Genomic DNA, 27173 nt, shown 5'->3' with positions numbered 1-27173 from the left:
AGTCACTGGGTGACGGGGGCACGAGTCTGCAAGTCAATGGCTGTATCCCTATTAAAACAAACTAGGATTCACCACACCCTTCCCATTGCCGGAACAAGTATGACGCCGTATCCGGACGCTACCGAGGGTGAAATAAATCCCAAACGCTAAAATGTTCTGGACTAAAAGCTAAAAGCTAAAAGCATAAAACTAGCTAAAAAATATATTTAAAAAATGTGTTAAAAACAGTAGCTAAAAAACATATCAAGAGATATAATGTCAACCATGACAAGCAAGGCAGGCCAAAGTAGGAACAATAAAAGTATAATTTGAATTTAAGTCAAAGCCAATCATCAAATTATTTACAGTCAAGATCTAGAAGAGCATCCCCAGAGTCTTGAACAGAAAGGACCCTAAGAAAGAGGCCACACCATCAGATGTTAAATCAATCACGAGATAGGCAGATGGGTCCATGGAGCAGTAGTGTATAGAAGTCTCTTGTGCAGGTTCACCTGCAGTAGTAGCATCCTCCATGGTGTAGTGAGCCAACTCGGTGAGCATGGAAGGCTCATAGGAGGCCTCGCCAAACAGCCTTAGTCTCTAGGGGCACGACTGTGAGTGAACCCTCATTGGGGACATCAGCAGTTCTTGGTCCACAGGAGGCACCGGCGTAACAGCAAGGCACACTGTTGGCAAGTGTTCGAAGAGGCACCATGTGCAGTAAAAGACGGGTTGCACGCACCATAGGAGTGGTCGGAATGTCAATGACCAATCACGTTCCAATTCCATCAGCAAGGAAGCATCAAAGATCTGAACCATGCGCTCACGGCACAGTTGAGCTGGTGGCAGTGGCTCCATTGCTGTGTTTAGTTGAAAAGACAACCACTGTGAATCAGAAGAAATAGCAGCAGTATCCCACCAATCAATGTCAAAATAAGTGGAAATCCACCAAACACACTTGAAAAGAGTAAATGGATGGCCGATGGGATGACTCAGAAGATAGTCTGGAAGATGGACACAAATCCAGACCCAACAGACTTAAAGAAATGTGCAATCCCGACTGTGCTCGAGGCGTTAAAAATTCAGGAAAACAATTCTCCAAAGTGCTTTAATTGTCTGTGCGTCCAGTCCTACAATGACATAGAACGCGCTATTCAAGTGATATTCTGGGATGAATTTAATTGTGATATCCTATCGGCCGAAAGAGACTGGCCACCTAAGCACCCCTATTAAAACAAACTAGGATTCACCACAACTGCACATGCTGCCCTATGGGACTGGTGTGGGGGCCAGGCAGGTCAGTGAATGCACTGGACACACCGTAGTGGCTGTGGTGTCTGATCTCATCTGTACAACATGGTAAAGGACAGGGTGCTGCTCGGTGCCAAACAGAGTACCCTAGATAAATATGCCCAGCCCAGGGAACATACAAAACGGTTGAAGGCAAATGACCAAGAACCCGTGACAGGGATGCTCTGGGTGCCACGACAGAAGCAGGGGGCTCGTAGGTTTTACTGCTCCATCAGGACATTAGGAATGCAGTGGAGTGGATCACCAAAACGGAGACCAGAATCTCAGGGGTAGAAGCCTCTGTTGTCTCCCTCCCACACACAGTGCCTGAACATAGCTCTGTAACCAAGGAATTAGCGTCACAGGCAGAGAATGCGGAAGGGCAGGCAGGCCACAATAACCTATGCTTCATTTGGTTTCCAGAGGAGTTTAAGGGGTCATCTACGGAACGCTTCCTAGACCAGATGCTCTGAGAATTGTTGCCGTCTGGGACTCTCTCCACCTGCTTTATCATCGAGAGAGCCCATCGGGCCCTGGTGCGTTGCCACTTCAGGTGCCAGATCCAAACCAGCAATTGCAAAACTCCTCAACTACATTGACAGAGACAATATCCTTAAGTATGCCCGGACTCAAGACAAAGTACTATATCAATCGCATCCAATAATGATTTTTCCGTACTACACCAAGATAGTCCAAAAGCAACATTAGTCTTCTCAGGCCACCAAAACATGTTTCAGTGAATTGAGCATTTGCTATATGCTACTGTATTCCGCAAAACGTAAGGTACTATACCAAACTCAGACACTGTTCTTCTATTCAACTGAGGACACTTTTCGGTGGACTGATAAGGGGGCCACGTTAAGCCTCATACCCCTCCGCACCTACGCTCGGACTCTTCTCAGACCAACTAGTGGCCCAAGACAGCCAAAAAAATGAGAGCTCATTTTCCCAAAGCATTAATCAAAGTTCGGTATGGGGATCCACTGGGGTAGACCTGATAGGGTTCCCTGTTGGGACCTGGCTGCAATCTACCCTGTGATGGCTACTTCCTATTCTCAAGGTATCGGGTTGGGGGAGGGGGGTTAGGTAATCAGTTCTTTCTCGAGTACTTGCAACTGCACTGTTATGGATATTGTGTTTATCATGCCATTCTTTGGTTCCTTGTTTGTATGCTTGCCTATCACCATCTCCTCCACACATCCTGCTGCCATAAAGCATTGTGGGCCCTGAACATGAACACACCCAACCAGGTTGACCACCTCAGTGTGGTGTCTAGGAACGTTAATAGCCTACTTGATAAGATTAAGCAAGGGGTGGTCTTAAAACAGGCAAAGCACTTTGGGTGTGGGGTGTGGGGTGGAGGGTGTGGGAGGGGATGGGGGTATAATCCGACTCTTACAAGAAATTCACCTTGCCTGGCTGGATGAGGATACGCCCAGATATATCATTCAGGGTTTACGAGGGGATCGAGGGGTACAAGGCTACTGATCAAACTAATACTTCTTTTCCAACAGACTATGGCTGTGGCCGCTACACTGCTATGACAGGCATGTTATACTGTGATCCCCTTACATTGACAAGGGTCAATGCTTCCCCCGGACACTCCTTCATAGAACTCCTGACGAGGTTATGTGGTGAACTACCAGACACACTCATGGTGATGGGGGGAGGAGGAGTGACTGGAATGGAGTAGTGGCCCCATCATTGGATAGATGGCGCCAACAGAGAGCCTGAGGAGATGGGGTGACCCACCTATCCTCCTTCATATACGCACTGGGTTTGACAGGTGTCTGGACTGCACATAATGCAGCAGGGAGTTATACATTCTTCTCTGCAGCCCATGTTTCGTACCCCCAACTTGATTACTTCTTGTTCCCATGTTCTCACTTCCACTCAATATCAGATGTCAGGGTACAGCCCAGAGGCTTATCGGTTCGTTCCCAGGCGGCTCTGGAGCTCTGAGCGGGTCCTCAGCACCCATCATTTCATTGACACCTGTTGCCTTGGCACCTTCAGAACCCGGACTATAGACAACATAAGGAGCATTCCATTGATGATTACTTCACCCACAATGCAGTCTCTGTAACATGCCCACAAACATTATGGGAGTTCCTATAGCCCACTTTACGGGGGCAGACATTAGCTACTGTGCAGGTGAATGATAAAACAGACAGAGAAAATTGACAGATCTTGAAGATAAGATCACAGAGCTCGATATAATATGCTATTTTTCTTGATGGTCAAATTGTGCACCAGCATCTTGCTTTGCTGCAACAACATCACCAGACTCTGATATGCGAGGCACACCTGGCTTGGCAGGCGCCCTAAAAGTGTATCTACTAATGGGGGAAAAAATCAAGTCGCCTTGTCATTCTCTGCTGCCTCCGGTCCCCCAGGTTAGAGACTGGTCTGGATCACTGCTCATCTACCCAGGAGACACTGCTAAGTGTTTTGCTTCCCACTTTGAGGAAGGTTATGCTGTGAAAGACGTACTGACTACAACAAAGGTCGAGGACTTTGTGCAAGCTTTGCCACTCAGGATTCTCTCTGGTGGCCCCCCAGCAGTTAGACACTGAACTTAGTGGGAAGGAGGTATCACTTTCATTGGCAAACCTAGGCCTCTGAATTCTTTAAAGCACACATGCCTAAACTATACAATCATATGCTGGCAACAATTACATTTGCGACTTTCACTACCATTCTGTCACCAGATTTGCGCCACACGGATTGTGTAGTCCTCCCTAAGTCGGGCAGGTCGCTGGACGACCCTTCTTCCTACTGCCCCATTTCACTACTTGACTTTGAGGTCAAGATGAACGAGTTACTTACCTTTGGTAATGCCTTTTCTGGTGGATACACTAGCTACCTGTGGATTCCTCACTCATTGAATTTTCCCCCTGCGCCAGCTTTCGACGGAAATTTTCTTCCTAGCTTCTGCACGTCGACGAGGACGTCACAATTCACACGCGACGCCGTCTGACGTCATACAGGCAATAAGAGGTCCTCGCCGACGTGCCGACGTCACTACCAACAATTTTTACGTGCCTCTGAGACGAACAGGCAATTGAAACAAATACTTATACAACAATATTTAATTAAATCAAATAGATAAAACATTAGCTCAAAAATGTCAATAAGCAAAAATATATACATACATACTATGTATAGCAACCTCACAAATTCCTTTGTCTTTTTTTTTTTTTTTAAACATACAAAAGTAATAAACTACCAAGAGGAGCTCACCCAAGGATAACTTGGTAAGACCAGACAGGCAACAGGGAAGCGGGAGGAACCCTGAGGAATCCACAGGTAGCTAGTGTATCCACCAGAAAACGCGTTACCGAAGGTAAGTAACTCGTTCTTCTGATGGATACAACTACCTGTGGATTCCTCACTCATTGAATAGAGTCCCAAAGCAGTACCGCACTCGGTGGAGGGTGCCTGAATGGTCAAACCAAGAAATCCTGCAGCACCGACCGTGCAAAATGGCCATCCCTCCTAACCTCTGAATCCAAGCAGTAATGCTTTGCAAAAGTGTGGAGGGATGACCAAGTTGCGGCCTTGCAGATGTCAACCACAGGAACACCCCTAGCCAAGGCCGAAGAGGTCGACTTAGCTCTGGTGGAATGAGCTCTTATTCCATCATGGGGTTCTTTCTTTGCCAGAGAATAACACAGCTTAATGCAAAGAATGACCCATCTGGAGAGTGTTCTCTTGTGGACTGCCCTTCCTCTCCTCTTTCCCACGTACCCGATGAAGAGTTGATCCTCCAATCTAAACTCCTTCGTTCTGTCTACGAAGAAGCTCATAGCTCTTCTCGGGTCCAAACGATGTAGTCTTTCTTCCTCTTTCGAAGGATGAGGTGGAGGATAAAAAGAGGAGAGAGTAATAGTTTGACCCATATGGAAAGGTGAAACAACCTTCGGCAAGAAAGCAGCCTTGGTCCTCAACACCACCTTATCTACATAGAAGGATGTATATGGAGGTTTAACAGAACGAGCCTGCAGCTCATTTACTCTTCTAGCTAAAGTAATTGCAACAAGGAAAACAGTCTTCAAAACCAATAACCTTATGAGGCAAGAATGCATTGGCTCAAACGGTGAGCCCATAAGAAACGTTAAGACTAGATTTAAATCCCACTGAGGCATAAAGAAAGGAGTGGGAGGAAACTTATTAATGAGGCCTTTTAAAAATCTCAATACTAAAGGAGATTTAAATAAAGAAGGTTGTTCTGGAAGACATAGAAAGGCTGACAGGGCCGACAAATAGCCCTTGACTGTAGCCACTGCAAAACCCCTCTGTGCCAAGGACAACGCAAAAGACAAGATATCTGATAAGTGGGCACGTAAGGGATCAATTTGCTTCTCTCCACACAAACACACAAATTTAGCCCACCTGCTAGCGTAGATAGATTTAGTGGAGTGTCGCCTGGCCGATAAAATAACATCCACTACCTCAGGTGGGAGAGAAAAGGAACTCAGGTTGCCCCGTTCAATCTCCAGGCATGAAGGTGCAGGCTCCGGAGGTGGGGGTGTAAAACCTGCCCCTGCGACTGCGAGAGGAGGTCTGCCCTGTGAGGGAGACAGAGCGGGGGGCTCAGAGACAGTTGGAGAAGATCTGAATACCATATCCTCCTTGGCCAATCCGGAGCTATTAAAATGACTTGAACCCGGTCTTGGCAAATTTTCCTCAGAACCCGAGGAATCAAAGGTATGGGGGGAAACGTGTAAAGCAACTGGTCGCACCAGGATATCTGAAACGCGTCCCCCAACGCCCCTTGCACCGGATACTGGAGGCTGCAGAACAACGGGCAGTGCGCATTCTCCCGAGTGGCAAAAAGATCTACCCGAGGGATTCCCCACATCTGGAAGAGCTGCTGGACTAGATCTGGATGAAGACGCCACTCGTGATCGGTCGAGAAGTGCCGACTGAGACCGTCAGCATGCACGTTCAAGACTCCGGCCAGATGATTCGCTACCAAGCAAATACGATGGTCCCTTGCCCAGGACCATAGTCGCAGAGCTTCTCTGCAGAGAAGGTACGACCCTACTCCTCCCTGTTTGTTTATATACCACATCGTGGCAGTGTTGTCCGTCAGGACCTGAACCGACTGACCGTGAAGGGAAAGGAGGAAGGCCTTGAGAGCCAGACATATGGCCCGCAATTCCAACAGATTTATGTGAAAAATCTGCTCCACTGGAGACCAATGACCTTTGACCTCCAGGTCCCCCAGATGAGCTCCCCACCCTAGAGTGGAAGCATCCGTTATTACCGTGGTCACTGGCGGAGGCTGCGAGAACGGCCTTCCTTGGGAAAGATTGCCGTCCGCAACCCACCATCTTAGATCCACTGCAGCGTCCCTGGAGATCTTTACCAATCCCTCGAGATCTCCTTTGTGCTGAGACCACTGCTTTCGGAAGCACCACTGAAGAGCCCTCATGTGCCAGCGAGCATGCGTGACCAACAGAATGCAAGAAGCGAACAGACCGAGCAGACGTAGGACCTTGAGGACTGGAATGACCGCTCCACTTTGAAACATTGGAACCAACGCCTGAATGTCCTGAATCCGCTGAGGCAGAGGAAAGGCACGATTCAATGTTGTATCCAGTACTGCCCCTATGAACAAGAGGCGCTGAGAGGGCTCCAGGTGAGATTTGGGCACATTCACCGAAAAACCCAGGTTGTACAACTGGGTTGTCGACTACAGGTGACGCAGCACAAGCTCCGGAGACTTGGCTTTGATCAACCAATCGTCTAGGTAAGGAAATACCGCTATCCCCTTCCTTCTGAGCTCTGCTGCAACCACCGCCATCACCTTTGTGAAGACTCGAGGTGCTGTAGTAAGACCAAACGGAAGGACCGCAAACTGATAGTGCCGCGATCCCACCACAAACCGGAGATACTTCCTGTGCGACTTGAGCATCGGGATATGAAAGTATGCATCCTGCAAGTCGACAGACACCATCCAATCTCCTTCGTTCAACGCCAAAAGCACCTGAGCCAAGGTCAGCATCTTTAACTTTTCCTGCTTGAGGAACCAATTCAAAATCCTCAGGTCCAGGATTGGCCTCAACCGACCATCCTTCTTGGGGATCAGGAAGTATCTTGAGTAACAACCCTGACCCCTCTCCTGCTCGGGAACCAACTCCACTGCACCCTTTGAAAGGAGGACTAGAACCTCTTGTTCTAGTAACAGGAGATGCTCTTCTGAACAGTAGGAAGGGCGGGGCGGGATGGGGGGGTGGAAACTCCCGAAAGGGAAGGGCATAGCCTTTCCCCACAATACTGGTGACCCAGGAGTCTGATGTTATTTCCTCCCACTTGTGGAGAAAGTTCAATAACCTCCCCCCTACAGTAGTGGCATGTAAAGGAATTGGTGGAAGACTAAGGCTGCTTCCCATGCTGCACCCCTCCAGAGGAAGAGGCAGAGTGCTGCTGGGCGGCTCCTCTGGTTCGGACCCTACCCCTCCCCCTGTATGATCTGTAGGGGAGAGCAGTGGCGGGCTGTTGCTGAAATCTGCCCCGAAAGGAGGAGGATGAGCCACGACCAAACCCCCTAAATCTTCTGAACAGTCTTGAAGAAGCAGAAGAGGAGGCCTGCAAGCCTAATGACTTCGCTGTGGCCCTACTCTCCTTAAATCTCTCAAGGGCTGAGTCCGTCTTGGATCCAAAAAGTTTATTCCCATCAAAGGGAAGATCCAGCAGAGCTGACTGGACATCAGATGAAAATCCAGAATAACGAAGCCAGGCCTGTCTCCTCGTAGCAACAGCAGTGCCCATAGCTCTGGCCACAGAATCAGTCGTGTCCAGTCCCGACTGGATTACTTGGGTTGCCGCAGCTTGAGCATCCGAAACCAGACTTAACACCTCCTGAGACACTTCCGTATGGGACGACTTTATCTCTTCCATAAGGGCGTAGATTTATCTGCCCAAAATGCATGTGGCATTAGTAGACTTAAGAGCCATACTGCATGATGAAAACGCTTTCTTGGAAGATTGGTCCATCTTCTTTGAGTCCCTGTCCGAAGGCACCCCCGGAAAAGAGCCTGGGGCAGTCCGAGATGAACATGAAGCCTGAACCACAAGGCTCTCTGGGGTCGGGTGCCTAGACAAAAAGCCTGGATCCGCAGGAGCCACACGATATCTGCGTGCCACTGTTCTATTAACAGCCGAAGATGACACCGGCTTTTTCCAGATCTCTAAAATTGGGTCTAACAGAGCCTCATTAAATGGCAGAAGTGGCTCTGCAACTGTTGAAGCAGGATGTAACACCTCCGTCAATATATTGGGTTTAGATTCAGATCCCGGCAAGGGAAGGTCCAAAAAGTCAGCTGCTTTCCTTATCACAGAGTGGAATGAAGCAGCCTCCTCTGTATATTCTCCAGGAGATGTTAAGTCCCACTCTGGAGAGGTGTCTAAGCCACTTGCCGTATCCAAACCCTGGAGATCTCCCAGAGGTTCTTCAATCTCCCCCTTCTTCCAGGGCCTGCTTCCGATACTCCTGCTCCTCAAGGAGGCGAAGAGCAAGCCTTCTTGAATGTAGCCTGGCTTCAATCCTTGGCATCGACAGGGCGTCAGCCGACGTCGATGCTTGATGCCGATCTTCCGATCCATCTGACGCCGGATCCATCGGCGCCGTGGACTTCTTCAGCGCCGAATGAGGCACACGATGAACAGGAGAACTCTCAGGCACCGGATCAGCAGATCTACTTGGCGTCACAGGCTGTGAAGTCGACGCCAGAGGAACCAGTGCTGAGCCAGCACCTCCCATTGGAAGGAAGGGCATAAAAGGTGCCGGTCGTAAAGGAGCCGGAGCACCCATATTAAAGGCCAATGGCCCCGAAGGACCAGCCGGTCCACCACCTGGAGCCATTTGTTGGAAAATGGCAAACATTGCATTTAAAAATGCGGAACCGTCAGCACCTGGGGCAGGGAAAGCCGGATACTGGGAAGCCTGGGCTCGAGGTGACTTCGGCGCCTGAGATGCCGGTGAGAACTCCTGACGTTGAGGAACCTCAAATACAGATGGTGAAGTCATAGGCGAAGTCGGCGAAGCAGGTGAAGTCGGTGATGCAGGAGGCGTCTGCGGCGGAGGAGTGACGGTGGGACTAACCTCCCATGTCTTTCGGCGTCGAACAGAAGGCGACCTCGAACGTGACCACTCCCTACTCAACCGGCGCCGAGACGCCGGGAGTCACAATGACACCGATGGGACTTAGGTGAAGATGACTTGCACCGATGCCGCTTCTCCTTCTTCTTCTTGGATTTCGCCAAAAAGAGTTTTGCCTCACGCTCCTTCAACGCCTTCGGGTTCATTCGTTGACAGGAGTCACATTTCTCCACGTCGTGGTCGGAGCTGAGACACCACAAACTGTCTACATGTGGGTCTGTCACTGACATTTTGCCTCCGCACTCCCTGCAGGGCTTAAAACCCGACTTTCGCTGAGACATGCTTTCTTTTCGAAGAAAGAAACAGTAACTGTAACTACGCAGAGTAGAAACAGTAGCTCCCTCAAAGAATAACCGTCGTTAGAAGGCACAGAAAAAAGGGAACTGACGTTGGCACGTCGGCGAGGACCTCTTATTGCCTGTATGACGTCAGATGGCATCGCGTAGGCAATTGTGACTTCCTCGTCGACGTGCAGAAGCTAGGAAGAAGATTTCCGTTGAAAGCTTGCGCAGGGGGAAAATTCAATGAGTGAGGAATCCACAGGTAGTTGTATCCATCATAAATTGGCCAAAGCACTGGCTAATCGCCTAATACAATATATCCCAGATTTAGTTCACTCTGATCAGGCAGGGTTCATGTCCTACAGGGTAACGTGTCACAATATACGTCATGTCTATAATGTGATGGCCCTGACAGAAAACTGGGAGAATCAGCTGCGTTCCTTCTAGAAGACATTGACAAAGCGTTTGATTCCGTGAGCCGGGAATATTTATTCTTGCTTGTCCGGCGCCTCAATTGTGGTCCATGATTCCTTACCTTCCTCCATTTACTATATACCTCTGTGCGAGTGGTTGGAGCCAGATCAGAGCCATTCCCCATACAGCGGGGAGCACAGCAGAGTTGCTCCCTGCCCCAGTAACTACTGCTTGCTCTGGCCACGGAACCCTTGCCGGCGTGGGCGCAGATGGACGCTCAGGTATGGGGTTTCGAGTGCGGTGGGGCCTGTCACATAGGATAGTAGTGTACAGAGATGACCTTTTTCCTTGCGTCACCAAACCTCCCAGGACTCCGGATACTGCAGATCATGCAGATATTCAGAGAGACCTCTGGTCTTTACATTAACGCCTCCAAATCAACAGTGTTTGCACTGGGCGCGGACTGCCCAAGACTTAAGTGGGCATCAGGTCTGAAATATAACCATTGACTGATTGAGGTGTCTGAGGGTTTATCTATCCCCAGAGGAGAAAGTTGCGTAGGCGCTCAATGTGCGCCTTGGAGAGGAGATTAAAACTTGGTTGGTGCTCCCCATGTCCTTCACTGAGTGATCAACCATTTTTAAGATCATATCTCTATCCAGATTCCTCTATCAACTCCAGAATTTCCAAAACCCTGTCTCAATACTAAGGTTTTGCAAACTGAATGACATTCTTAACTCGTTCCTATGATCCAAGGGGGCATTCCTCATGTCACACTACACAAATGCTTTCAGTCCTCTTACTGTGGCATTATTGCTGTTACAGACATCAAATCCTATTACATGGCAGCACATCGCCTTATGATCAATGACTGGTGGTATGATACACAGGGAGACCTAGCGTATGCCCTGGATAAGAGGGCAATGGTGAGTTCCACCTTAGTGCCCCCTTCACGGTGGGGGTAGATGGGACGGCCTTTCCCCGATTACATGGCTGGTATTGACCCTGTGGCGATCCTCGCTTCGACGACTGAAATGGTGGGGCAGGCTAACAGAGCAGATGCCACTATGGCAGGGGGACATGATTCCGCAGGTGGCTGCCCTGGTGGGCTTCCAGAAGTGGGACATGATCAAGATATCAACAGTGGGAAATGTCAGGAAGGGCACAGTCCTCAAATCCCACCAAACATTGCATACTGCGTACCAACTCCCAATTTCACAGATACCTCCAACTCCGCCATGCACTTTTCCCATGCATTACAACACTGACTATACTACCATAATTTAACCCACTGGAAGGCAAATTTCTCCGAGGAGACCTGGCGGGATCATAAAGAAGCAAAACCTTACCAGACACTTATCTCAAGCAAACAAGGCTCATTATGCACCCTTTGCACGGCACAGGAGGCAGATGTTTGGGAATTGGAGAATGGTGAATGAATGGAGGTCTTGGGCACTCCGGGGAAGGCTGCCATAGCAGTCAGACTCCGACTGATACAATTTAAGTACCTTCCCATAGGGTGTATTTTACCTGCCATAGGCTGTGGCAAACAGGAGCAATTGTCTCCCCAGTGTGTCTCCGGTGTGGTGTGGAGGCAGGCACATCCCTCCACATGGTATGGAGTTCCCTGCATAATATAGATTCTGGTGCAAAGTGTTGGCCTGTTTGAGTCAAGTCTTATCCTGGCAGATCCCGATGGACCCAAAGGTTACCATCTACATCTCACAGACTATCTAAGTGGAAATAAATATAAACTGTCCCTTCTCTACTTGGGCTTGATTCTCGCTAAACAAGATATAGCCACAAACCGAAAAGCTGAAACACCCCCATTACTGGCAATGTGGAAGCAGGGTATGGATCACTGTGTGGGTTTGGAGATTGCAGTTTACAAGGCTAGAGGCTGCCCCAACAAACACCCCAAAATATGTAAGTGCTGGGCAGGTTACAGGGGTGTATTCCTAGAATGTGTTGTCCCACCCACATTCTTCAGGATGAAATCAAAACATTCAGGGAGGGGGGAGTTACCAGGGGTCGGGGAGAGTTGGCACACGTGACCTTTGAGACATTTGTACGTACAACAATACATTTTGGGAGGGCAGGGGGGTCTGATGGGCAGGCGAGTTCTTTGGGATTTGCTTTGTTGTTTGTCTTATTATTGTTTTGGTGCCCTCCTGTCGGCCATGTCAACTGGTTAAATCTTAAACTCAATAAAATATGTTATATAAAAATAAATATATATATATATATATATATATATATATATATATATTTAAATATATATATATATATCCCATTCTGAAGTGGCAATACCCTAGCACATAATAGATAGAGAACTCAACTTTATTAGCTTAATTCAGTCTAGGAATATATTGCAAATGACCAGATAGGGTTCAAGGCTGTGGAGAATATTAACCCTTTTTCAGAAGATTTGTTACTTACAAGTCAACTTGCTTGCTCTCTTACTTATGAGACAACTCAAAAGGCCTCAGCATTATATCCCATATATTGGTTTGAATAATTGTGACTACCCAATCCCAATGGCAAAACACACACATTCACTAAAATCTGTTCACAAATGTGGGCAAACAAGGCTAAACTCTTTCCCCAACCCCCAAAATTGGTGAGGAAACTAACTTTTAGCAAGCGTAAATGTCTTGCATTAAAGGCATCTTCTATAGAGTCTGTAGAAACTCTCACTACCCCGTGGGCCTCTCTCCACCCCGGTCAAATTGGCTAAGAACCTTGGCGTCATATTTGACAATACTCTCAGCTTTGACACTCAGGTCAATCGTACAACGAGTACATGTTTTCATTTCATCAGACTCCTTAGGAAGATCTTCCTTTACATAATAAAGGACCTATGCCAGTTGGTCATTATTGCACATTTTACATCACAGTTGGACTATTGTAACTCTCTTTATCATAACATCAACCCCTCGTGTGAACAATTTACAGGTGGTGCAGAATGCAGCTGCCCACCACACTATGAACATCCCTTGGCATGTTTCGATCAGGGAGGGCCTACGGTCTCCTCATTTGCTCCCTATTAAAAAAAGGATTGCCCTACAACAGCAAAGCTAAGACCAGATGAAACCTCTTTATTCCACTATTATTCCCCTGGTAGACTACTCAGGTCCTCTTGTCGTAAACTAGTGCATATGGAAAGATTTCGCAAAGCTAGGTGGGGTAGCAAGGGGAGTGGGGAAGTGAGCAATAGGGCACTCTTGGTGGCGGCTGCTAAGGTGTGGGACACCCTACTGGCCTAAGTTGCTAAAGTGATGTACTTCTCGATTTTAAAAAAACAGCTGAAAATATGGCTCTTCAATCTCCATCCTTCTTAAGCACAGACTCTTCCATGATCCAGGTTTTTTCTGCTTAACGCTTTGACACCCACGGTTTTATTGCGCTTTACAAATTTCAAATACAAAGTGACTATTTCATTAGGAGATGTCTTCTGCACTAATTCCTGGATATAGTACAGTTGGAATGTCCTAGAATAAAATAGCCATCTCGGCCAGATCTCTTAAGATCTTGGGATTGAGAGATGTTACCAAACCTCTGCTATATGCAGGAACCTTGCTGAGGTGCCTGCCAAATGGAGTAATGTATCTAGTAGTCCTTTGCTTCCTCACATAAACAGGCAACCATTTTTAGAACCACTTCTGTGGTCATTTTGACCCTGCCCTCTACCACCAGTTTCTGTGAACCAGCTTAAAGTCAATATCAACCTCTGTTTAAAAAAGTTTTCTAATCCTCTTGTCTCCATACATTGGGCCACAATATATGAGCGGTCTATTACGTCATCTGGCTAGATGCTGAATTTTGATTTTCCACCTCCTCTCACCTGGTTAGATGCTGAATTTTGATTTTCCACCTCCTCACCCAGGTCATATACATCAATGCCGTTATGCACTGTGAGCACTTTTCTAGAATACCATCTTCGTTTAACCAAGTATTTTTGTGTCGGATGGATGACATTTTATTGTATGAGGTAGATTGTGAGGCTTGCATCATGTATGAGCTACTTCCGGGCGGACAGTAAGGGGTGGGAGATAGGAAAACAATTTGTAAAACAAGATTTCACGCCTCTTTCAACTTGTGTAAGATAGGATCTCACACCTCATTCAACTTGTGTTCTTCATAAACTCTGTAACCTCCTATATGCAGTAACTGCCTTCAGAGGTCTCGGGGCTGCTCTTCAAGGAGTTGCTGGACCTGGGAAGGCCACTAGCAGTGGGAGGATCAGAATGCCTGAGGGTTGTCCCTGACGGCATACTTCAACATCCTGTGACCTGCACTCCAAGTGCCCTGGAAATTGTCAGAGCTATTTAAAAATCAGGTTAGGCAGGCCACAACAGGCCTCACAAGTTTCTAGCTGGTAAACTGATGCATCACAAATATCACCTGCCTCCAGAGAGTGACTTATAATTCCTCTGAATTAACTCGTTATGGCCCTCTTGGGAGTTTAGATGCAAGAAAGTTGCTTGACCTTTCTTCAGAAAAAAGGGTCAGAATCACACCAACTACTTAAACTGATTCAGACAGGCAACATGCAATAAAATGGATGGTTTCAGCAGCAGACACAAAATTCTAATAGGAAGCTAGACTGTATATTTCTCTACAGCAGACAGAATTTGCACACAGATTCTACTGCCAGTGCCATGGGGTCAAACTGCGCAAAAACTGTTATACTAGTACAAATGACATTTTAAAAAACCCGTACCCCCACTAATGAATTACACGGGGCTCAGAACTGATATTGTCTGGGACCCTTAAATGTAAATCTAATGTCACAACACAGGTCAGGTTTGCGCCTTGAATTTACACTGGATGACCAGCTATAATATACGTTTTGTAGACTGCAGTGACCTATTGCAGAACAACACATTACAGTTCCAGTCTTTGACTGCAATGTGGTTCCATCCCGGAGACCCACCCATGCTTGCTGCTCTTGCCACCACGGACACACCCTCTAATAACTGGCAACTTTTCTAAGAATCACACCACAGGCAGTTCACTCCTATTTTCAAATTCACAATACGGATAGTATCTGGGAATTTTTCAGAAGACCAACATTTGTGACTGCATTCTTCTATTTACAAGTAGCCCTGACTCCACACACTCGCTGGGGGAACAGTTACTACTATTCGAGACATTTCAGGACCACTGATCTTACCTATCTTACAATTGCTAAATCCACACCTCAAGGAAAAGCATCCTTCATTATACATTAAAGCCTCGAAAAAGCCCAAGGCCTCCAAGGCCACAGGAGGGCAAAACACGTGTTGGATGTTCTTGTGGAAACATTGCGGAATGAAAAAAGAAAACATCACAATAAAAGATAAGAAAGGAAAAAAAAAAGAAAAGAGCTCGGCTTAGTTTTGTAAATATTCCTTATTACCATTTGTAATAAATTAATGATAACTTTACGAACTGAAAATGCATTGGGATTACTTGCATTGCTTCCTAAATAATTCCTATTCCTGTACGCACAGGGGATTTAGCCACAAGCAGGAATTGTCAAACAAACATTCAACATATTTCTAGCCCTGTCCAAAGACGTAGGGCACCAATAGACATCCCCCCTTCCTCACACAGGGAGGTCAGACTTGCTTTTGGAGCGGACAAAGATCCCATGCATATCTCAGGAAAGAATGCACCCACGCCTCATGTTTACCATAGCAAACTGTAGTATTTGACTCTCATCTCAGCACACATGACAATCTTGCATGTACAGAGAAGCTTTTTATGACATGGACTAAGATTCAGAGCGGGGCAGGGCTCTGCAGTCAGAGTGCAAAAACCAAGTGTACCCTCTTATTGCAAATGCTAACACTGTTGATGATTCACCAGGCTGTAGAGGACTGACCGTGATGGCAGCAATACCAGAAGTCAGCAGGGCAGGCCTTTTTACCCATCGCCTGCCCGGTAGCAAGCCTACATGTCCTCACTGAGTTCCATTTTATATGATACAAAATACAATTGCTGACTACCTAAGATGGAGGATAGGTTACAGCCCAGACAGAGGTGATTTGCCAGACTTTTCTCAGATATTAAAGAACGCAGTGCAGTGGGTCAGACAATCGAGTGATTATGAGAGAAGATAGCCAGTCCCTTTGAAATCAGGAAGTTTCCGTCCTGCCCAACTGTCCTCTGGAAAGGCTCCCGTATGCAGATTAACAGGTAGCTGAGAGAGAGAGCCTGCATGACTTTTGCGCCCTTGTTATGATTTTTCTACTGCACAAACCCTCCCTCCTACTCCCCATTACCATGCTCAAGGTCTGGACAAAACCGAACTTGTCACAGTTAGATAAGAAAGAAAATTACAGAAAGAGGGTTACAGAAGGTAATAGATAGTTCTTCTGATGGATACTTCTAACTGCATATTCCTCACCTTTTCAATAGATACCCAAGAAATACCTCTGTAGGGTGAGTCTGTGAACTGACAAACTAACAAGTCCTGAAGAATCAAGCAAAGTGCCTTTTCCGGTGGTCCCGATTGTCTTGGCAATAGTGCCTTGTGAATGTATGTAGTGACACCCACCTAGAAAACCTGCACCCCATCTGCGAACCGTGTAAACAGCCTTGGCCCTGGTATAATACGTTTGCAAGCCCTCAGGGGACTGCTTTTGGCCAGTCACAAGCAGAACTTAATGCAGATTACGTTCCACTGCACGATGGTACTTTTCTGCACAACTTTGCTCCTTTCTTTGCTCCAGTGAGCCCAATAAAGAGGTGATATTCCAATCAGCGTTCTTTGGGGTGCTCAATGTAGAAACAGAGATTTTTTTTTATCCAACCGGTGAAGTCTTTCTTCTTACTTAGAGGACGAGGCGGAGCAAAAAGTGCCAGAATGGCGATGTTCTGACCAACGTGAAACGGAGTCCCTAACTCCGGACAAGAGCAGGCTTGAGTCTGCAGAACCAGCTTATCCGGGTAGAAAGTGATGTAGAGAGGGTGGACAAAAAGAGCCTACATCTCACTGTGTTATGTACCTTTAGGTTATACTCTAAGTCTACAGGTTTAGATCTCCATCCCTATAACACAAGGGCGTAGTTCAATGTAATATGTAGGAGGAAGGCAAATCTGGTTTGCTGCAGTCCCCCACTCTGCCCTGTCTAATGGGGAGAGGTGCTTTTTGGTAAACAAAACATAGTTCCTTTGTTTTCAGGGATGCAGTGGTTGTTAGGAAACCCACATTTGTGCTTAAAATGTGACACTCAAATATCTGTAAAAATAATGACAGAATGTATGTTGAAAAGCATTTATTGCCATAACCTGCTTTTTCCACCATGCATGGTGACAAAACATATAATACATTTTGCCATTATTGGGGTTACTAGAAATCTGAAAACTAACATTTCTACCATGTTTTTCAGGAATATGTTTCCTAACAATTGGACATTACCGATCGCTACTGGGGGGTTGATTATTGCACACGACACTGCAGAAAAGGATGCTGAAAAACAGGCGAAATATAAGTGCAAGGCAGACAGTCCTGAGGCGCTCAATGAGAGTGTTCAATAAGTTGATTACAACTCACCCCAAGGCAAAAGGCTTCGGGCGGAAGGAGTACAAGAATACAGCAGGGTCGCTGATACCCCCATGGTCCTCTGCCAGTAGGCCCTGATTTTTCCCTCTCCGCACTTCCACTGGATGGCGTTTGCAGCGAAGCTGCAGCAGATATGGCCATTCCTAGACCTCGCAAAAGGTTAACAGCTAGTTTCTATCAGAAGGTGGATAGAGGGTCCTCTTTGCAGCAGATTGCTGGGCAAATAGAACCGGAGGAGCAACTAGTGATGCAGGGAACTGCCTTGGAGTAGGATGATGATGGGAGTGAACACTGTGGTGGATGTTCAGAGAGAATTAGTGGGACAAGAGCTGATGCCAAAATCACTCTGTCTGGACCCCCAACTATAGCACGTGTGTGAGCAAACTCACAAGAACTTCGGTCCCGCGCCAAAGAGGCAACAAAGTGCAATGGATAGTTCAAAGTGCTGCCCCAGGGAAGGAAGGAGCACGAGGTCTTGCTCCATAGCTGGATCCTGTGAGTCGCCTGAAGTCGTCAACACCAGGAGATAGCTCTGTTGTCTTGGCGGACGTCTTGCTCGGTTTCAAACCTATGAATAATAGCTCTACACCCTTGTGGGGTGCCCTGCTTGACTGATTCTGTATATCAGCATATCCCTGCTATCCAGTACCCAAGGACCAACTCTGCACCTACAGAGTCCTCACAGGGGTTTGTAATCTTTGAGGCTATGATTGCATTAAACAACATCCTGACATCGATCCTTGCATTGCTGGAGAAAGTCCACAGATGGAAGGAACCAGGATTTACAACCCCCCACCCCTCAAGTCTCCCTGCCATGTTAGTAACATCCTGATTCATCTCTCAAATTAAAAACGGAGCACTGTACAGATGCAAACTTTAGATCCCACCCCTGTTCAAACTGAGAGTCAACTACAAACTGATGTAATTATGGTCAACCCCTGTGGCGATGAAGTCTATGGTTGCAGAGCGGTTGATGGGCTCATTCCAGCAGGGAGGGGTAGCCTCCCTGCAGATGAGTACCAGGCTAGCCCTACAGATAAAGCTGTACCTATTGGTTCTAAGAAGTTACTGGTTTGCACTGCAGAGCCCAAAGTAAGAACTCTGGGGTTGCAGTGAGAAGCCTCAGGTGTACATTCGAGTAGGGGTACCAGGAAGAAGGGAAATGTTAAACATTTAATAAAAGGGGAAGTGGGCTACGCCATTCATGGTATGGTTGTTCTCTAACTCTAAGAGCCACGCAGACAGCGGGGCAACTCCAATTACTAGCCCTAAGAATGTGCCAAATGAGAAGAACATACATTTTATTAACTCAGCTGCCCCTACGCAGGATAACACCGCACCGCAGGGTGGTAGGTACCGGGATGTTGCAGGGTCTTCTGGATCCACCCAAACACCAAACTGCAAGGGTAATCGAAGTGGGGGTGGTACAGTAAAAGGAGCAGTCTATCAAGGATATTCGGCAAGTGCAAGGATGCCCAGGAAAAAAAAAAAAGGCTCCAGAAAGAAAAAGAGAATGGCAGGAGGAAGGGCCTAACAAGAGTAGTTAAGATGTGCAGCCCTTTGCCTTGTACTCCGGAGATAACAGTAGCTCAAACTGACCAGGAAGATGCATGTATCTCCAATGAACCGAGGGTGATTTCCATCCTAAAACCGGATGCCCTGCCATTTATTTCGCCCCTAGGAACTAGACACAGAGATAGCTTAGATGATTTTGATTCGATTGAATTCTCTCTTCCAGTGATGTGAAATTAGTGAAGCTGGGGAGCAAGCAACAGTGGTTTGTCCATGATAGGAGGTGTTGTTTCATCCTGTCACCTTCTGTCCTTCAGCTTTAGTTGAATTTGCTCTACTGGGTATAGCTAGAATCATCCTCAATCATGCAGACTGTTTCCACATAAAGGGGATTGATGTGTTGTCATATCTTATTATCAACAAAGAAGAAACTGGCTCGGATGAGCGGTGCATGATTAGCACAGACATGGGGAGGGCTGCAGCCCGTATGGACATGGATTTGCTCCCTGGGGAAAAAAGAGGAGGTCTACAGCTGACGGTAATAGAGTGCGAGAAACCCTGACCATTACTGCCCAATCAAGATCCCCAGCCATGACAAGAGGAAACAAGCATATGCAATGCACTGGGTCTCGCATTTGCTCGACTTAGAGCTATTAGCATTGTAAAGTCCTCACTGGACTTTTATTGCCACATAAAATGAAAATGAAAAGTAATATAGTTTTACATAAGCAAGCCGTTTTAAAGTGCCGCGCCATGAGTGTGAAGGAGCACACAAAATGGAAGAGAAGTGCGCTCACAATCAAACGTATTGGCAAATGTGCAGCGAGATCACGCTGCTTAGGAAAGAAAAATAAAAAGTAGTCCAGAAACCATGCTGAAAACATGGAGCCTCGTATGTTTTCAGTAGTTGGCCAGTGCACTCGAGGAGGGCTAAACACTGGAAAAGACATGACGTATGCATGCCTTTCACAAATAAAATCAAGTGATTTTTAAAAGGCAAGCCAGCGAACCAACAAAACTGTTGGGCGTGGTTAAAAGCCCACAGAGAGATTACAGCAGGCTAGAGCGCTTGCGCGCTCAAACCTAAAAAGAAAATGATTGTGAGGACTGGTTATGAGTTGCAGCTTTATTGGCTGGAGACTCAGGAGCCCCCTCCACCCCCGAGTAAGACTTGACTGACTAAAGAAGAAAGTCCCTCTTCTATTCTGCCATTCCCCTTGTACATATCTTCCCCACATCTCCCCCTTGTAATTACTCAAAGAACATAGCAGGTCTCGCTAGCAAAATGGAAGACAATCACTGGTTACAATTTGTTAGCTTATATAATATTTGCTGTTTTCAAGAAACCTGGGCTTTGGATGAAATATGTACTAATGGGTTCCTGGGGTTTGATATGTTAGCCACCCATTCTAGGAAGGGACGGCCATCGGGTGGCCTTTCTACATGGGTTTTGTGCAGGCTAAACTGCAATGTGGAGCATGCAGATCTGCTACCCACGATGGCCTGAGCCAACATTCAGCATGTTAAACTTAGGTCTGGGGTGGACAAAGGGGGGTTGTTGACATCTTAAATGTATATATCTCGCCAGAATGGTACCCGGATGTTCAGGCCCTCTGGAAAGAGTGCTCTGCATATATTTGAAGAGCTAGACAGGGTTTGGCAACTGATAAAAAATGAGGAGGTATGAAAGAGGCAAGAATGTGATGCTTATCTGCGAAGATTTCTACACACTAGCCTGCAATGCCATTAATAATAGTGAAATCTTGATGGCAGATTGCAGTTTGGGAATCCCTGAGCCGTTTTAAGTCTACAAGACAGGCTGAGACCTTCACTGATCTTCTGCTAAACAACTGTCTCCACTTTGTTAATGGTTGTTCCAAGTAGGATGGTGCTGCTAAGACAACCTTCGACAAAGGCAGATCCTCCTCGGTCATTGATAAAGTAATTGTCAATGTGGAAGCATGGACGTCCATTCTCAACATGGCTGTGGTCAGTAGTGCGGACAGTGATCACAACCCACTTGCCCTCAGTATAGGGAGACTGCCCCATCTAATTGCAGAAGGAGGATAAGGTGGGATGGTAAGAAGTACCAGAAGGAACTGCCGCAACTTGAATTCATAATCGCTAGCTACAGACAATCTATCATAGATGCTCTCACTAATGATAGGCCCTTGATACTAGCTGCTTAATGACACGATGATAGGGGAAATCAGGGCCTTGTGGTCCAAACCTGTAGCATCCAAGTAAGCTGGTAAGAGCAGAGGGGGGCAGTTTGGGTGTAAAGGCTGGTTTGATGAAGAGTGTGTGAGGGCAAAAAGAAATGTCTTGCTTGCCTTAATACGTCACCATGATAGCTGTATTAGTGAAGAGGAATTTAGAGAGTACAAAAGAGATTGTAAGTGGCTCCTGGCCACCAAGAAGCGGCTGTACCAAAGTGCTTCATGGGTCGAAGTCAGAGATGCCGCAGCAGAGAACAATTCTAAAACATTCTGGGAATTGGTGGCCAGTGTGTGGAAGGGGAGAGCGAATGCTGTAGAACAGTGGTTCCCAACCTGTGGGCCGGGGACCCCTGGGGGTCCGCGGCAGCTTAAAAAAATGTAATATTAGGTCCCATCTATCAGTATTGACTCAGTGGGGGTCCCCCGGTTCCAATAATGATTCAGTGGGGGTCCCCGGGCTCCAGTGATGATAAAATGGGGGTCCACAGAAGTGAAAAGGTTGGGAACCACTGCTGTAGAAACTTGCATAGGCCCTACTGTCTGGGCTCACCATTTCAGCAGCCTATATAGTACTGCTGTGGCTGATTCCCTGGAATCTAAGCAGACGCAAGACGGTTCCGTTGCTCCCAATGCAATAGGAATTCTAACCCCGGAAGTACTTAGGGCGCTGGGAGCAAGGAAGACGCACAAGGCTCCCAGCCCAACCTGGTGCCTGTGGACCTTAAATGCAATGCACCCTATTACTGGGTTAGACTCCTCACTAAGGTGTTCAATGCAGCCCTCGAGGGGAATGCAGTACCACAGTCCTGGCACTCTGCCATTATTGTACCGATCTACAAGAAGGGATATCGACGCTGTTCCGCTAATTATCAGCCAATCTGCCTTCTTAATGGAGTGGGAACGTTCTAAGGAAAATTTTGCCTAATCGCCTCCACGGGTGGGTTGACGCCCAGGGTGTGCTAACAGAAGTACAAGCTGGCTTTCAGACTCAGGTGGGAACTATCAAATCATACCATTCAACTCTACCTGATCTCATACACATTCACAGTAATTAGGAGGTTCTGACTATATCTGGTTTTCATAGACCTGAAAGCTGCCTTTGATACAGTGGACAGGGGCAAACTATGGAGGCCAGTGCTGGGCTGAGAGATTGATGCGTCCCTAGTGAAAGCTATAGCGGCACTGCACTTAGCTAACACAGCCAAAGTGAGATATGGGATGGGTGGGGAGTACACCGATCCCTTCCAGGTACAAAAGGGCTTGGGGCAAGGCTGTCTCTTGACACATCTACTCTTCAGCCTTTTCCTGAATTGAAAGGTCCACTACCTCCTTGCAGAACAGCTAGATGTCCCTGTTGTGGCCCGCAGGCGGGTCCCAATATTACTATTTGCGGACAATGCTCTACTTATGGGATTCACAGAAAACACAGCCCATCGGCTGCTCGGCCACTTTGTTAAATACTGCGAGGAAAAATCATTGACCATTAACTGTAGTAAGACCATGGGGATGACCTTGCGACCATCCCCTAGCTTTCGGAAAAACTAATGATCAATGATATACCAATTGAGGGCATCATGCACTTTCTGACTATCCTGGTGTGCGATTTTCAGACAATTTAAATTGGGACAGTCAGGTATGGAAGGCAGCTATAGTCCTTAACCCCTTGGATGCTTTGGATACTATAGTTACGTCATCAGCCACGGCGCTTGCGTGCCGAGAACGTAACCGTTCTGTCCTGCACCTGGGCCACGGTGGGCCTCCCACCCCCCTCCCCTGGGCAGGGATGGAAGGGGAAATCGCTTCCCCTATCACCCCTGAATCCCCCTGTGACACCTGATGACGTCAGTGCAATTGCCCGACGGGACTCCGGAGCGGGTGCTGTTCATGATGTTAACTGTTTCTTCTGTGGTGAGCGTGGTCAAGCGTGGATGGTCTGGGTGGGTTCTTCAGGGGTGGGGTTAGGGGACGGGGGTTCGGTCGCCAGATCCGGTGCCAGTGGAGAAGTGTGGCTCAATGGTTAGAGCGGCAGACCCTGAGGCAGAGATCTGCCTCAAGACCAGGGTTCAAGTCCCGCTTCGGCAGGTCTTGGGCTCAATTCCCCCTGACCAGATAATTCTCGCCTCGGTGCCTAATCTAATTCATGGGTCCCACTCTGCAACTCTGGGCAATAGCTTGCTTAATCTCCACAACGGCCCCAACAGCGCTTGGATGCCTGGTTTCACCCTGGGGGTGCTCAGGAGTGGGCGCCTCACAGGGAAAAGCCAGGAGGGGTTCCATAGCGGTATGAGTACAGCGCCTTGAGACCCTAACGGGTGAGTAGTGCGCTATACAAGTGCTAATTTACATTTTACATTTACAGGAAGCTGTCGTAGATGTCCTGGATCTCGTGGTGGAAAAAGGAGGCGAGTTTGTCGCAGAGAGTGCCTGTGATGAGGAGATGCTGGTGGCTTCGGAGGGTACGCTTCGATTCTTGGAGTTCGGGGTGAACCAGCTGGCCTTCTTAGGTATTCGACTGTACGATGTCAGTCGGAGAGGGGCTACAGTGTTGGCGCATTCGGTGCTCCATGCGTTGAAATTGCACACTGCTGTGTTGGCGTCGTCAGACAGGGAGGGAGGGATTTGGCGAGTGATGAGGTTGATCGTTGGTGATTTTGTTCCATTTCCTGTGGGAGGGGTCCTGGAGGTGCGGGTGCGGCTGCTCGGTGCGGTGATTGTGAAGTGTATGCAGGGGTGGTCTGTCCAGTCTGGTATGGAGATGGTCTTGATGGTGATCCGGTCGCTTGAGGTGAAGATGGGGTCCAGTGTATGTCCAGCAATGTGTGTGGACACCACCTGTCTGAGGCCGAGGGTGGGGAGATTGTCGAGTAGAGCGGTGGTGTTTGGGTCGGCGCTGTCCTCGAGGTGGAAGTTCAGGTCGGCGAGGAGGAGGTAGTCAACTGACGCCATGGCCTGGGGGGTAGCGATGTCTACAACGTAGTCTGTGAAAGCTGGGCGGGGACTGGGTGGCCTGTGGATGGAGGAGCTGTGGTTGGAGTGGACCAGGAAGTGAAGGTGTTTCATGGTGGTGCAGTGTTCTTCTTGGACAGCATTGACACTTAGTGAGGACTTGTGTACAATGGCGAGTCCTCCTCCCGGGTGGGAGGGCCGGGCTCTCCTTAGGATGCTGTAACTGTTGGGAATGGCAATGGTGATGTCTGTACCCGAGGTGGGGTTGGTCCAGGTCTCGGTGAGGAAGGCGATGTCCGGTTGGGTGGTGTCTAGCTCGTGGGGGGGGGGGCACATATTTAAAAAAACTAGGGAATCTCCGGTTAGAGGCTCTTTGTGCGGATCCGGGCAGGGTAAATCAGGACACTGTTGGGCAGGTAAAAGACCGGTATCGAGAATTTAATAAGATGAGGGTACTTCAGTAACTTAGGCCTGATTCAATTACAAGTTACTATTTTAATAATGTCTATGACCCTGCCCCTTCAAATTATCTGGATCTGTGGTACCCCAAATTGAAGCTCACTCTGTACATAAAATATAGGTTGGGTGTGCTGCCTCTAAGAGGCTATCTGGTACATACCTGTAGGCTGGCTACTCGAGTAGTGAGACTGCAGTCCTGGGGAGACAGATAATGTTGCCCACTTCACCCTGTTTTGTAGGAAATTTGATGCGGCGTCGGTGCCTCCACCTCCTTTTCAAATCTAGTGGAGAAAACTGTACTAAAACTGAATTAGCACTTGTGCAAGGCCGGGTAATATCAGTGCACACAATCTGTTAGCCTCATATATATGGGTTGCCTGGCCCTGTTTGAGGGAGCTACCAGCTAAATTAGGGTTGGTCACACTGTAAGATCTTATAAGGCTCAGTTTGGTGTTTGCGAGAAAAAATTGCTGCTTCCTGCTGTATAAATGGGGCTGCCTTTACCCTTATTTAATGCCTTCCTGCAATAAAAAGTAATGTTGTTAATACTAATTGCTATGTGCACAAGCACTTTCGCTCTGGGTTCCCCCTATAAAGGCCCTAGAATAGATGGGGGTTTACTTTCTCTTACAGTTACGAATGTTGGGCCTGTACTTGCAAAGATGCATGCAGATTTTATGATTAATGAACTGTTGGGAGGAGTTGTTTTCTACTACTATGATTCTTTTAATTATGATTAATTGTTTTTCTGTGTAATTTAATTCTTTTTATTGTCCATTTATACTGTTTTATATTATTGTAAGGCTAATAGCTGAAACAATAAAATTAAATAAACATGGTATTTAAATATGGAGTCAGGCTCATAAATCTTTATCAGCTGACCCGATGTGCCAATGTTACAGTGACAAGAAAGACTGTCTTGAGGGTAAGAAGCCTGAAAGAACAACTGTGGGCGTCTCAAAAGGTGCACTCACGAGGAATGTGAGGGCCAAATCTAAGTACCAATGGGGCATACAAAATGGAGAGGAAACGTATGTTGTAAATCACTTTGAGGAAACGCATCATTTAAATAATGATGACTGGTCCAGCAGCCACAAGGATGACGAAAAAGCCAACAGGTACCCCTTAAGAGTGCCTGACAAAGTGTTGCTGGGTGCAGGACAACACAAACAGAACTTTGGACAATTTGGCATGGAATGGGTTTATCGGTTTAGCAGCGCACTAGGCCACAAACTTATCACAACAGCAGACATATGTGGATTTGGTTGAGGGTAACCTGGCCGCTAAAATGTCATCCACGACTTTGGGAATAAGGTAGAAAGCACTCAATTGTCGTCATTGAAACTCCAAGCATAGAGGTGTAGGTTGCGCAGATTCAGGTGCAGAATACTGCTCTGCTGCTGCCCTCCCCAACAGGCTGTTTTTACCAGTGGACAAAAGTTCATGCCTAGGAGTTTGAGATACCATACTTTCTGTGCCCTGACCGAGCTACTAGGATGACTAGGGTCAGGTTGGTCCTAATCTACTTCAGAATTCAAGGCAGGGGAGATATAGGAGAAAGGGTACACGAGTCCTGAGTTCCACTCTATGTGGAATATGTCCCTGAGTGAGAGAAGCCTTGGAAACTCCAACTCGCAAATGTGCTATCACACTGCACATTCTTGGCTGTGGCGAAAAGATCGAGCCAGAGCTTTCCCATTTGCTGAAAAGACCCTTCATCAACTCAGTAGGTAACTGCCATTCGTGCTCCCCCAAGGCATCAATACCTTAGTTCATTTCTCTGGCGTTCAGGAAACCCTCAAGTATGTGTCACTAAGAAAATTCCTTGGTGGTCTAGCCACCTCTACAGATGTAAAGCATCCTGACAGATTCCACAACACCATACCGCTTGCTTGTTGCAGCACCACATTATGGCGATGCTATCCGTGAGCATCTGCACCGACTTCCCTTTGATGTAGCGCAGGAAGGCTGTCAAATCAAGCAGATGGTCCTCAGCTTCAGAGGTTGACATATAGCTGGGTCTGTGCCAGACTGCAGACAACTCTGATCTTCCCCTCTCCCAGATGACCTGCCCAACCAAGAAGTGATGGACTGGTCAACGCTATATGGAGTATAGAATGGGGTCTGCTGCTGATCCAGTCACAGTCCTGCAGCCACCACTGCAAATCTTTTACGATCTCCTCCAAAATCTGGATCGGATCAGATCAGAACGACCCCCCTCCCCCCCACTGACTACCCACCCGGAGCCATCAGTCCCAGTAGCCTCAGAGCAATCCTTGCTGAGATCCAGGACTGAGGTTGAAACATCAGAATCATAGCCTCAATGTAAAGGAGACTGCACCAGGAGATAG

At 47.4% G+C, this 27173-nt stretch overlaps 1 protein-coding gene across 8 annotated transcripts in view; it reads right to left on the bottom strand.

Moving 5' to 3' along the window:
* Positions 1–27173, bottom strand: part of OXR1 (oxidation resistance 1) — a 1752159-nt gene that overhangs the window by 296449 nt on the left and 1428537 nt on the right. The gene's annotated exons all lie outside the window — the stretch shown is intronic.

Source organism: Pleurodeles waltl, chromosome 2_2 (assembly GCF_031143425.1).
Source record: "Pleurodeles waltl isolate 20211129_DDA chromosome 2_2, aPleWal1.hap1.20221129, whole genome shotgun sequence".
Taxonomy (NCBI): domain Eukaryota; kingdom Metazoa; phylum Chordata; class Amphibia; order Caudata; family Salamandridae; genus Pleurodeles; species Pleurodeles waltl.
Note: the sequence above shows the minus strand (reverse complement) of the source record. Positions and strands in the feature narration are given on the sequence as shown.